Raw genomic sequence first — 9887 nt, 5'->3', positions numbered from 1 at the left:
GAAAGGCTTTATTGAGATCTGTGAAGTCCACATACATCCTCCACTTCCCATTGGCCTTCCTGAACAACATTACGTTCGCCAGCTACTCTAGGTATTGGATCTCCCTGACGTGGCCAGCGCTCAACAGCTTCTGTGTCTCTTCTCCGATGACCTGGCGCCTATCATCATTGAACTTTTTCCTTCTCTGGCGGACAGGTCGGACCTTAGGGTCCATGGTGAGGTGATGACACAGGAAATTGGGGTCGATGCCAGGCATGTCTGAGGCTGACCATACGAATGCATCTATGTGTCGTGCTATGACCTCGACAATCTAGTCTTGTGCTTCTTGGCCCAAAGACTAGCCAAGCTTGAACTTCTTACCCACGATCTCTCTCTCCAACACTTCTTTTGCAGGCTTGGGTCGTCTCTCCCAGGCGATCTCGATACGGGTGACCCCTTCTTCCCTTGGAGGTTGGGTGGTGACTACGCACACTCCTATATTTGTTTTGAGGTTGTTCTCGTAGCACCTCTTAGCCTCCTTCTGATCAAGTTTCAGGGTGATCACGACTCCTTCAAGGGAAGAAAACTTCATCTTCATTCCTCGAAGAGACCACTGCTCCAACCCTATTCAAAGCAGGCTTGCCCAAAAGTATATTATAGGCTAAGGGGACGTTAACAACAAGATACCTGATGTTGGCAGTGTGGGACGCTGTACCTGGTCTCCCGCGAATCCATACAGGCAACCATCGTAAGGCCTCAACTGGTCGGGAGACAACTGTAGCTTGTTGAAGGTTGACCAGAACATCGCATCGGCTGAGCTTCCTTGGTCGACGAGGACACAAATTACCTTTCTGCCGACTGTTACCACTAAGATCACCATTGGGTCATTATCGTGTGGGACCACATCCTACAAGCCGGTTTTGGTGAAGACAAGGTCGAGCTCGGGCGTCTGATCCAACTTCTACGTCTCTACTGTCATCACTACTAATGGTAGAGGCCCAAGCACCAACTCAAATGCAGGCCCGTCAAAGTGTAGAATTGGGCCAACCCTTAGAGCCATGGCTAAGAAGCTTCAAGAAGATTGGGATACTGCCACTGATGGCAGTGAAACCTTCTTATACATGTTCAAGATGCCATAAACTGTAGTGTAAAGTAGAATTTGTTTTTGTCAAAAGTTAAATAGGAATTTTACTTGTATTTTTGCTTAATTGTAATTAGGTTGAGTTTAGGCATCTAAAAACCAACCTAGGTTAGATTAGGGTTTCTAAAAACACCTAATCTAACCATGGTCGGTCATTCAGACCTAATTGAAGCACATGGAGCACACCTAGTCACACTTTCCATGTGAACTACAATTAGGCGCCAAGTGATGGATTTGTGTCTTCCTTCTTTCGGTTTTGTAGATGATTTGCGGATGCTTCATGGATTGGAGATGGAACAAGGTCCTCCTAAGAGTGGTGGTGACCTTGAAGGTGCATGAGAGGTAGGATTTGAGAGTGGTGAGGCCAACTCTACTTGGAAGGTGGCGGTTTAGGAAGATTAAGAGCCTAACCTAGGAGGTTTTGGGCAAAGAGTGATATTGGAAAATTTTTGGCACTCTATATATAACAAGAGTGGGCTGAATATGAAAAGAGAATTGGAGGGAAATTCAAATGTTGGCACATCAGAAGGTGGCTCCTAAATTCAGCACATGTGAGGTAGGTTCTAGAATTCTTCCATGTGCTAGGAGTTCTAGAACCTTACGCTCCACTTAGGCTAAATGTGGGCAGGACCTAAGTTTAATTAGGAGTAGGAAACTCTAATTAAACTTAGATTATCATTTTAGGTAACACTTTGCATGCTTAAACAAAAATACAAAAGAATTAAACTATGCTACTTTTGACAAAAATGTAAAAACTATTCTACACTAGAGTTTATGACATGTAGAATGCGTCCTCTTGACCCCTCTTTGACCATAACTCTAGTGGTTGCCTCAATTTGACATTTTGGTGGCCTTTCAATGGATTGGTGTTGGGGCCTCTTCCATCATCCCCTCCCTCTTGAAAAGTATTTGTCCTAATCCAAGGCTTTGTCCTCGTCATTAGTAGGGGGATGTATGTGGCTGGATGGTGTCCATCATCTCTTCCTTCTCTAGAGGATCTATCCTCAGATCTACATGGTCGATCTCGAATAGTAGCCTTATTCTTGAGTTGACACTATGCTCGTTGATGGAGATCAAGATCAAGACAAAATGGAGGCCAATAATAAAGGACAAGAAGAGGTAGAGGCTCAAGTGATAGACGCTCAAGGAGTTCTTAGCCCACCTCAAAGGCTTACAAGAAGCCAATTCAAGGCATTAGGAAATAATGGAAGGTTGTTTTCTCTTTTTATAGTTTCTTGTGTAATAAAAAGTGCTTAGAGGGAAACATGAGACACCTCTTTTGTAAAAGCATTTTTAGGCTTTAGTTTAGGAGCTTGGGGGGTGTGAGCTTAGTAGTAAGCGTGAGCTTAGGTGTGAGCTTAGAAGTAAGCGTGAGCTTAAGAGTGAGCTTAGTAAGGGGGTGTGTTATAGGAGTAGGTAGCTTCTAGAATAAGCTTGTATTTGGCCGACCCTTGCTCCTATAAAAGGAGAGCTTGGGTCCTTCACAATTCAGAATTGAAATTGGTAATAGAGAAACTCTACTCAATTTGAGAGAGAATTGTGAGAACTTTGTCTTCTCCTTCACCTTGTCTTATCTTGAGTGCATTTGGTTCTCTCAAGTGGTGGCACTAGCTCACTTATCTTGGAGCCTTCACCATCCAAGTGGTGTGATCACCAAACCAAGTCCTTCATCTCCATAAGTTTTTCTTTCTTCCATCTCCATGTTCATATGAAGCTAAAACATGTCTTAGTTTACTTTTCTAGCATTTTCATTCGGTATTTTAGCTTGTTTTTTAATATGCTTCGGTTCATCTTCTCCTTGGCTGTTTCTATTTGATTCTTCTTCATTTCTTTTGTTTTGTTCGGTTCAATTTCAGTATTGTAGCTTTCTATTCGGTCCTTTTGCTTTTATACACAATTTAATCGGTTCAATTGGCAATAGATGGATCTTCCATATGAGTTTGGTGTTTGGTGCAAGTTTTGGTGAGTTCTTGAAACATAGAACATTGATCCAATTGTATTAAAAGTGCCTAAGCTATCTCCAACTCAAGTTGATTCCATAGAATGTCAAAGAATCATCTCTATTTGGCTAGTGGAATCATATCATGTGGTATCTAGAGTTTAGGTTTGTTCTTGTTTAATTTTGAGTTGTGTTGCACTTTTAATTCAAGAGCTCTATATTTCTTGCTGTTTACCTTTCTGTTTTTAGGCTTATTGTGAGTTTTATTGCTGTTTTCTTAATTGTGCCTATCATGTGTTTGTGTCTTTTCCTTTTTGAATCCATACAAGTTTTGTCATAGTCATGTTTTTCCAAGAATGTGATAACTTCTTGTAGTACTTTTATTGAATTTTGTTGTTTCTTGCTTTGGTGTAATACAGTTTTCTGAGTTTGATACTTGATCCTTTGTGCATTTTCTGTTTTAGTATTGAGTTCATACTTGTATTTTAGATCTATACAAGTTCCTATACATCATTTCCATTATGTCTTTGCTAGTTCTTAATTCTGTTTTTCATTCCTGTTAGGATTCCTCTGTTTTTCTGAAAATGTGCTCACTGTTTCCATTTATTGGAATTGATTTACTCACTGAAATTATGGATTTGTGTTCTTCAAAGTGTTATAAAACAGTAGAAAAAAAGAAGTACTTCAAAATTCAAAGTACAAAAAAAATGATAAATCAAAAACAAAAAGTGTGCACTTCTGCCGAAATAAATACGATAATCTGGCAGTGATTTTGAAAAATTTATCTCAATTAATTGGCTTACTGTTTTTAAGTAATTCTAGTGCCATTGTTGAGCTAAGATCTTGAACTTTATGTGGTTAAAATTTCATAATCCAGTTCGCTTTATATCGTTCCAGTTAAATCAGTGAACATCACTCACAGTTTCCATAAATTTTTTTTTCCAGTAGCTCTGTTTTTGTTTTCTTCATCTACTCTAGTGCTTTTCTTTAGGTCTCTTTTGTGTGCCTTCTTTTTCATTGAGTACCTTATTTTCTTGCTTGTCTTTTATTCATTACTCTTTGAGTTTGTCATACATCTAGTATTCCTTTTGTTATAGCCTTTTATTGCTTATACCTTTTCTTGCTTGTCTTTCATTATTCATTGGTTTTGTGGTGAAGTGCTTTGAAGATTGTGCGCTCTTGCTTTGACATATTTCATTTGAGGTTACTCAAGGCCTCAAGATCAGCTTGGTCAAGGGAGTATTCTTTCTTTGGAGTGATTTAAGTGACACTTCACTTTGGCAGTTTGGTTCCAATTTCTTTTGGCTAACTTTGTTTTCTTAACTTTGTTTGCTGTTTTGTTGTTTGCTGTTTTCTTTTACCAATGGCTTCATATTCCAGTGATGCGTCTTATAACCAGCATTCTCCTAGCAAAGCTTCTGTTCTTGGTGAATTAAAAGAGGCCAAGCGAGCCCTTACACTCAAAGATGAAGCCATTAGACGGTTGGAGGAAAAATTGCAAAGCATTGAAATGAAGCAAGCTAGGTTCTCTCATTCTATCCATGGAGAGCGTCATCATCATAGACCTTCATCTAGAGGCTCTTCCAATGATCATGGCCGTGAAGAGGAACATAGAAGAAGGAGACCTCAACAACACTTTCATGGATATAGACCTCATGAAGATAGACGCCACCTTGAAGATGGCTACTACCAAGACGCAAAGGCTAAGCTCCCTTCGGTCAAAATTCCTAGTTTCAATGGGGATAGTGATCCTAATGTGTACCTAGATTCGGAGGCTAAATGTGAACAAATTTTTGAGATCCATGGGATCCAAGATGAGCACAAATATAAGCTAGCTACCTTAGAGTTTAGTGATTATGCCATGAAATGGTGGCATGGTGTTGTAAAGGACATTATCTATCACAAGGGTCCTACCGTGGACTCTTGGAACTCTTTAAAGGATCAAATGCGCCTTAGGTTTGTGCCACCACACTTTAGGAAAGACCTCATGTTGAAACTCCAACGGTTTCAACAAGGCACGCTAAGTGTGGATGCTTATTACAAAGAATTAGAAATGCTATTGCTTAAGGTAGATAGACGTGAGAGTGAGGAAGCTTTGATAGCTAGGTTTGTGAGTGGTTTAAGGAAGGATATTCAAGATATTGTTGAACTTCAAGAGTATTCATCATTGGGTTCTTTGGGTCATCTTGCAATGAAGGTGGAAGCCCAACTTGCTAAGAAAAATTCTTTCAAAAATGCTCCCAATGATGGTTACTACAACAATTCTTGGAAGAACAAAAAATCTTTTTCTAAATTTCCTTATAAAGATTCTTCTTTCAAACCAAGGGAATCTAAGCCTTCTACTTCTATGCCTAAATCACCAACTAAATCGTCTAGTAAGAAATGCTTTAAGTGTATGGGTTATGGTCACATTGCGGCTAATTGTCCTTCTAAAAGGAATATGTTTGTGCATAATGGCATTGTCATGAGTGAGCATGATTCGGATTCACCTAGGAATTCTTGACATTCTAGGGCATCTAGTGAGAATGAGACTGAAAGTCCACTTGAAGGGGATTTGTTAGTTGTGAGAAGACTTCCTGGACAAGTTTCACAACCTTTTGATGAAAGTCAAAGGGAAAATATTTTCCATACAAGATGTCTTATTCAAAACAACATTTGTTCCTTAATAGTGGATGGGGGTAGTTGTGCTAATGTGGCTAGTACAAGAGTAGTAGATAAACTTGGATTGCCTACTATCTCTCATACAAAGCCCTACAAATTGCAATGGCTTAGTGAAGGAGGAGAAATAGTTGTGAATAAACAAGTCCTCATCCATTTCTCTATTGGAAAATACAAAGATGAGGTATTATGTGATGTTGTGCCCATGGAAGCAACCCATGTTCTTTTGGGAAGGCCTTGGCAATATGGTAGAAAAGTTTTTCATGATGGCTTTACCAACAAACTTTCTTTTGAGTTCTATAGTCACAAGGTTACTTTGAAATCTCTCTCTCCAAGAGAAGTCCATGAGGACCAAATTCTAATGAAGAAAAAGAGGGAGAGTGAAAAAGAAAAAAGTCCTAAGCCTACACTTCTTGTGTCTAGGCATGAGGTTCAAAGGGAAATAGTGGCTCACAATTCTATTTTCTTAGCTATCCCTAGACCTCTTAAGTTAGAACCACTTGTTGATAGTTCTCATGGTTTGGATAATTTGGTAAAGGAGTTTCAAGATGTGTTTCAAGATCCTCCAAAAGGCCTTCCACCTTTGAGAGGGATTGAGCACCAAATTGATTTGATTTCGGGATCTTCCTTACCCAATCGTCCGGCCTATAGGACCAATCCAAGTGAAACTAAGGAAATTCGCCAACAAATAGAGGCTTTGATTGAATAAGGTTGGGTCCAAGATAGCATGAGCCTTTGTGCTATGCCTATTATCCTTGTCCCTAAGAAAGATGGCACATGGAGGATGTGTTCGAATTGTAGGGCTATCAATAACATTACAATCAAGTATAGGCATCCCATACCTAGGCTTGATGATTTGTTGGATGAATTGCATGGTTCTCAAATCTTTACAAAGATTGATCTTAAAAGCGGCTACAATCAAATCCGTATCAAACCGAGTGATGAATGGAAGACGGCTTTTAAGACCAACTTTGGCTTATATGAGTGGTTAGTTATGCCCTTTGGTTTAACTAATGCTCCAAGTACTTTCATGCGCCTCATGCACCATGTTTTGAGACATTTCATTGGTAAGTTTGTTGTTGTTTATTTTAATGATATCCTCATTTATAGCTTATCTTTGAATGACCATAGGTTGCATGTTAGGCAAGTTTTAGAAACCCTTAGGAAGGAACATTTGTATGCTAACCTTGCTAAATGTATGTTTGCACTTGATCATATAGAATTCCTAGGGTTTGTTGTGAGTAGCAAAGGGGTCCATGTGGATCAAGCTAAGGTGGTGGCCATTCAAAATTGGCCTACACCTACATCTATGAATGAAGTCCGAAGTTTTCATGGACTTTCTTCTTTTTATAGAAGATTTGTACCCAACTTTGGTACAATAGCCGCACCACTCAATGATATAGTGAAAAAGGATGTGGTTTTTCAATGGGGAGAAGCACAACAAAAAGCTTTTGAGATTTTAAAAGAAAAATTGACTAATGCTCCCATTTTAGCCCTTCCTAATTTTGCTAAAACCTTTGAGATTGAGTGTGATGCTTCAAGTATAGGCATTGGGGCTGTTCTCCTTCAAGAGGGCCACCCTATAGCTTACTTTAGTGAGAAATTGAAGGGGAGTCATCTCAACTATTCCACTTATGATAAAGAATTATATGCCCTTGTTAGAGCTTTGTTTACTTGGCAACATTATCTTTTTCCTAAAGAGTTTGTGATTCATAGTGATCATGAGTCTCTTAAATATTTGAAAAGCCAAAACAAACATAACAAGAGGCATGCTAAGTGGGAGGAATTCCTTGAGCAATTTCCTTATGTGATCAAACATAAGCAAGGTAAAATAAATGTTGTGGCCGATGTGCTTTCTAGAAGATATGCCTTGCTCACTCTTTAGGGTTCTCAATTTCTTGGCTTTGATCACATTAAGGATCTTTATCATGATGACCTTGATTTTTCTTTTATCTATCAAGAGTGTCTTAAAGGAGGGCACAAAGATTTTTTTATACAAGATGACTTTCTTTTCAAAGGAAAACGTCTTTGTGTTCCTCAATGCTCTATTAGATTATCTCTTGTTAGAGAAGCACATGAGGGAGGTTTAATGGGTCACTTTGGGGTTGCTAAAACTTTGGATGTGTTGCATGAACATTTCTATTGGCCTCATATGCATAAACATGTTCATAGTTTGTGTGATAAATGCATAGCTTGCCGCAAAGCTAAATCTAGGATGCATCCCCATGGTTTATATACTCCTCTCCCTATCCCTTCAATGCCTTGGGTTGACATATCTATGGATTTCATCTTAGGATTACCCAAGACATCAAAGGGAAAGGATTCCATTTTTGTGGTAGTGGATCGTTTTTCAAAGATGGCTCACTTTATTCCTTGCCACAAAGTGGATGATGCATGTCATATTGCAAACCTCTTCTTTCAAGAAGTGGTACGTTTGCTTGGGATTCCTAGAACTATTGTGTCCGATAGAGATCCCAAATTCTTGAGTCACTTTTGGAAGACCTTGTGGGGTAAGCTTTGTACTAAGCTTTTATTTTCTACCACTTGTCACCCACAAACAGATGGTCAAACCGAAGTGGTAAATAGAACTTTGGGACAACTATTGAGATGCTTCATTTCCGGGAATCCTAGAGTGTGGGAGAATTTACTACCCCATGTTGAATTTGCCTATAACCGTGTAGTAAATTCTACCACCTCACATTCTCCTTTTGAGGTTGTCTATGGGTTTAATCCCTTAACACCTCTTGATCTTCTTCCTATTCCCATACTTGAGGATGTCTTGTCCAAAGATGGGGATGAAAAGGCTTCTTTTGTGAAAACTTTGCATAAAGACATCAAGATGAGAATTGAGAAGAAGGTTGGCAAGTATGCTGAACTTGCCAATAAGAGGAGAAAAGCATTGTTGTTTGATGAGGGTGATTGGGTTTGGCTTCACTTGAGGAAAGATCGTTTTCCTACTAAAAGGAAGTCCAAACTAATGCCTCGTGGTGATGGACCTTTCCAAGTCCTAAAGAGGATTAATGACAATGCTTATGAGTTAGATATGCCTGATACATACCTAGGTAGTCATACATTTAATATCAGTGATCTAACTCCTTTTTCTGTAGGTCTCCAGAATTCGTGGTCGAATTCTCTCCAACTCGGGGAGTATGATGGAGATCAAGATCTAGACAAAATGGAGGCCAATAATCAAGGATAAAAAGAAGTAGAGGCTCAAGTGATAGACGCTCAAGGTGTTCTTAGCCCACCTCAAAGGCTTATAAGAAGCCAATTCAAGGCATTAGGAAATAATGGAAGGTTGTTTTCTCTTTTTATAGTTTCTTGTGTAATAAAAAGTGCTTAGAGGGAAACATGAGACACCTCTTTTGTAAAAGCATTTTTAGGCTTTAGTTTAGGAGCTTGGGGGATGTGAGCTTAGTAGTAAGCGTGAGCTTAGGTGTGAGCTTAGAAGTAAGCGTGAGCTTAGGAGTGAGCTTACCAGGGGGGTGTGTTGTAGGAGTAGGTAGCTTCTAGAATAAGCTTGTATTTGGCCGACCCTTGCTCCTATAAAAGGAGAGCTTGGGTCCTTCACAATTCAGAATTGAAATTGGTAATAGAGAAATTCTACTCAATTTGAGAGAGAATTGTGAGAACTTTGTCTTCTCCTTCACCTTGTCTTATCTTGAGTGCATTTGGTTCTCTCGAGTGGCGGCATTAGCTCACTTATCTTGGAGCCTTCACCATCCAAGTGGCGTGATCACCAAACCAAGTCCTTCATCTCCATAAGTTTTTCTTTCTTTCATCTCCATGTTCATATGAAGCTAAAACATGTCTTAGTTTACTTTTCTAGCATTTTCATTCGGTATTTTAGCTTGTTTTTTAATATGCTTCGGTTCATCTTCTCCTTAGCTGTTTCTATTTGATTCTTCTTCATTTCTTTTGTTTTGTTCGGTTCAATTTCAGTATTGTAGCTTTCTATTCGGTCCTTTTGCTTTTATACACAATTTAATCGGTTCAATTGGCAATAGATGGATCTTCCATATGAGTTTGGTGTTTGGTGCAAGTTTTGGTGAGTTCTTGAAACATAGAACATTGATCCAATTGTATTAAAAGTGCCTAAGCTATCTCCAACTCAAGTTGATTCCATAGAATGTCAAAGAATCATCTCTATTTGGCTAGTGGAATCATATC

Source organism: Phaseolus vulgaris, unplaced genomic scaffold (genome assembly GCF_000499845.2).
Source record: "Phaseolus vulgaris cultivar G19833 unplaced genomic scaffold, P. vulgaris v2.0 scaffold_23, whole genome shotgun sequence".
Classification (NCBI taxonomy): Eukaryota; Viridiplantae; Streptophyta; class Magnoliopsida; order Fabales; family Fabaceae; genus Phaseolus; species Phaseolus vulgaris.
Note: the sequence above shows the minus strand (reverse complement) of the source record.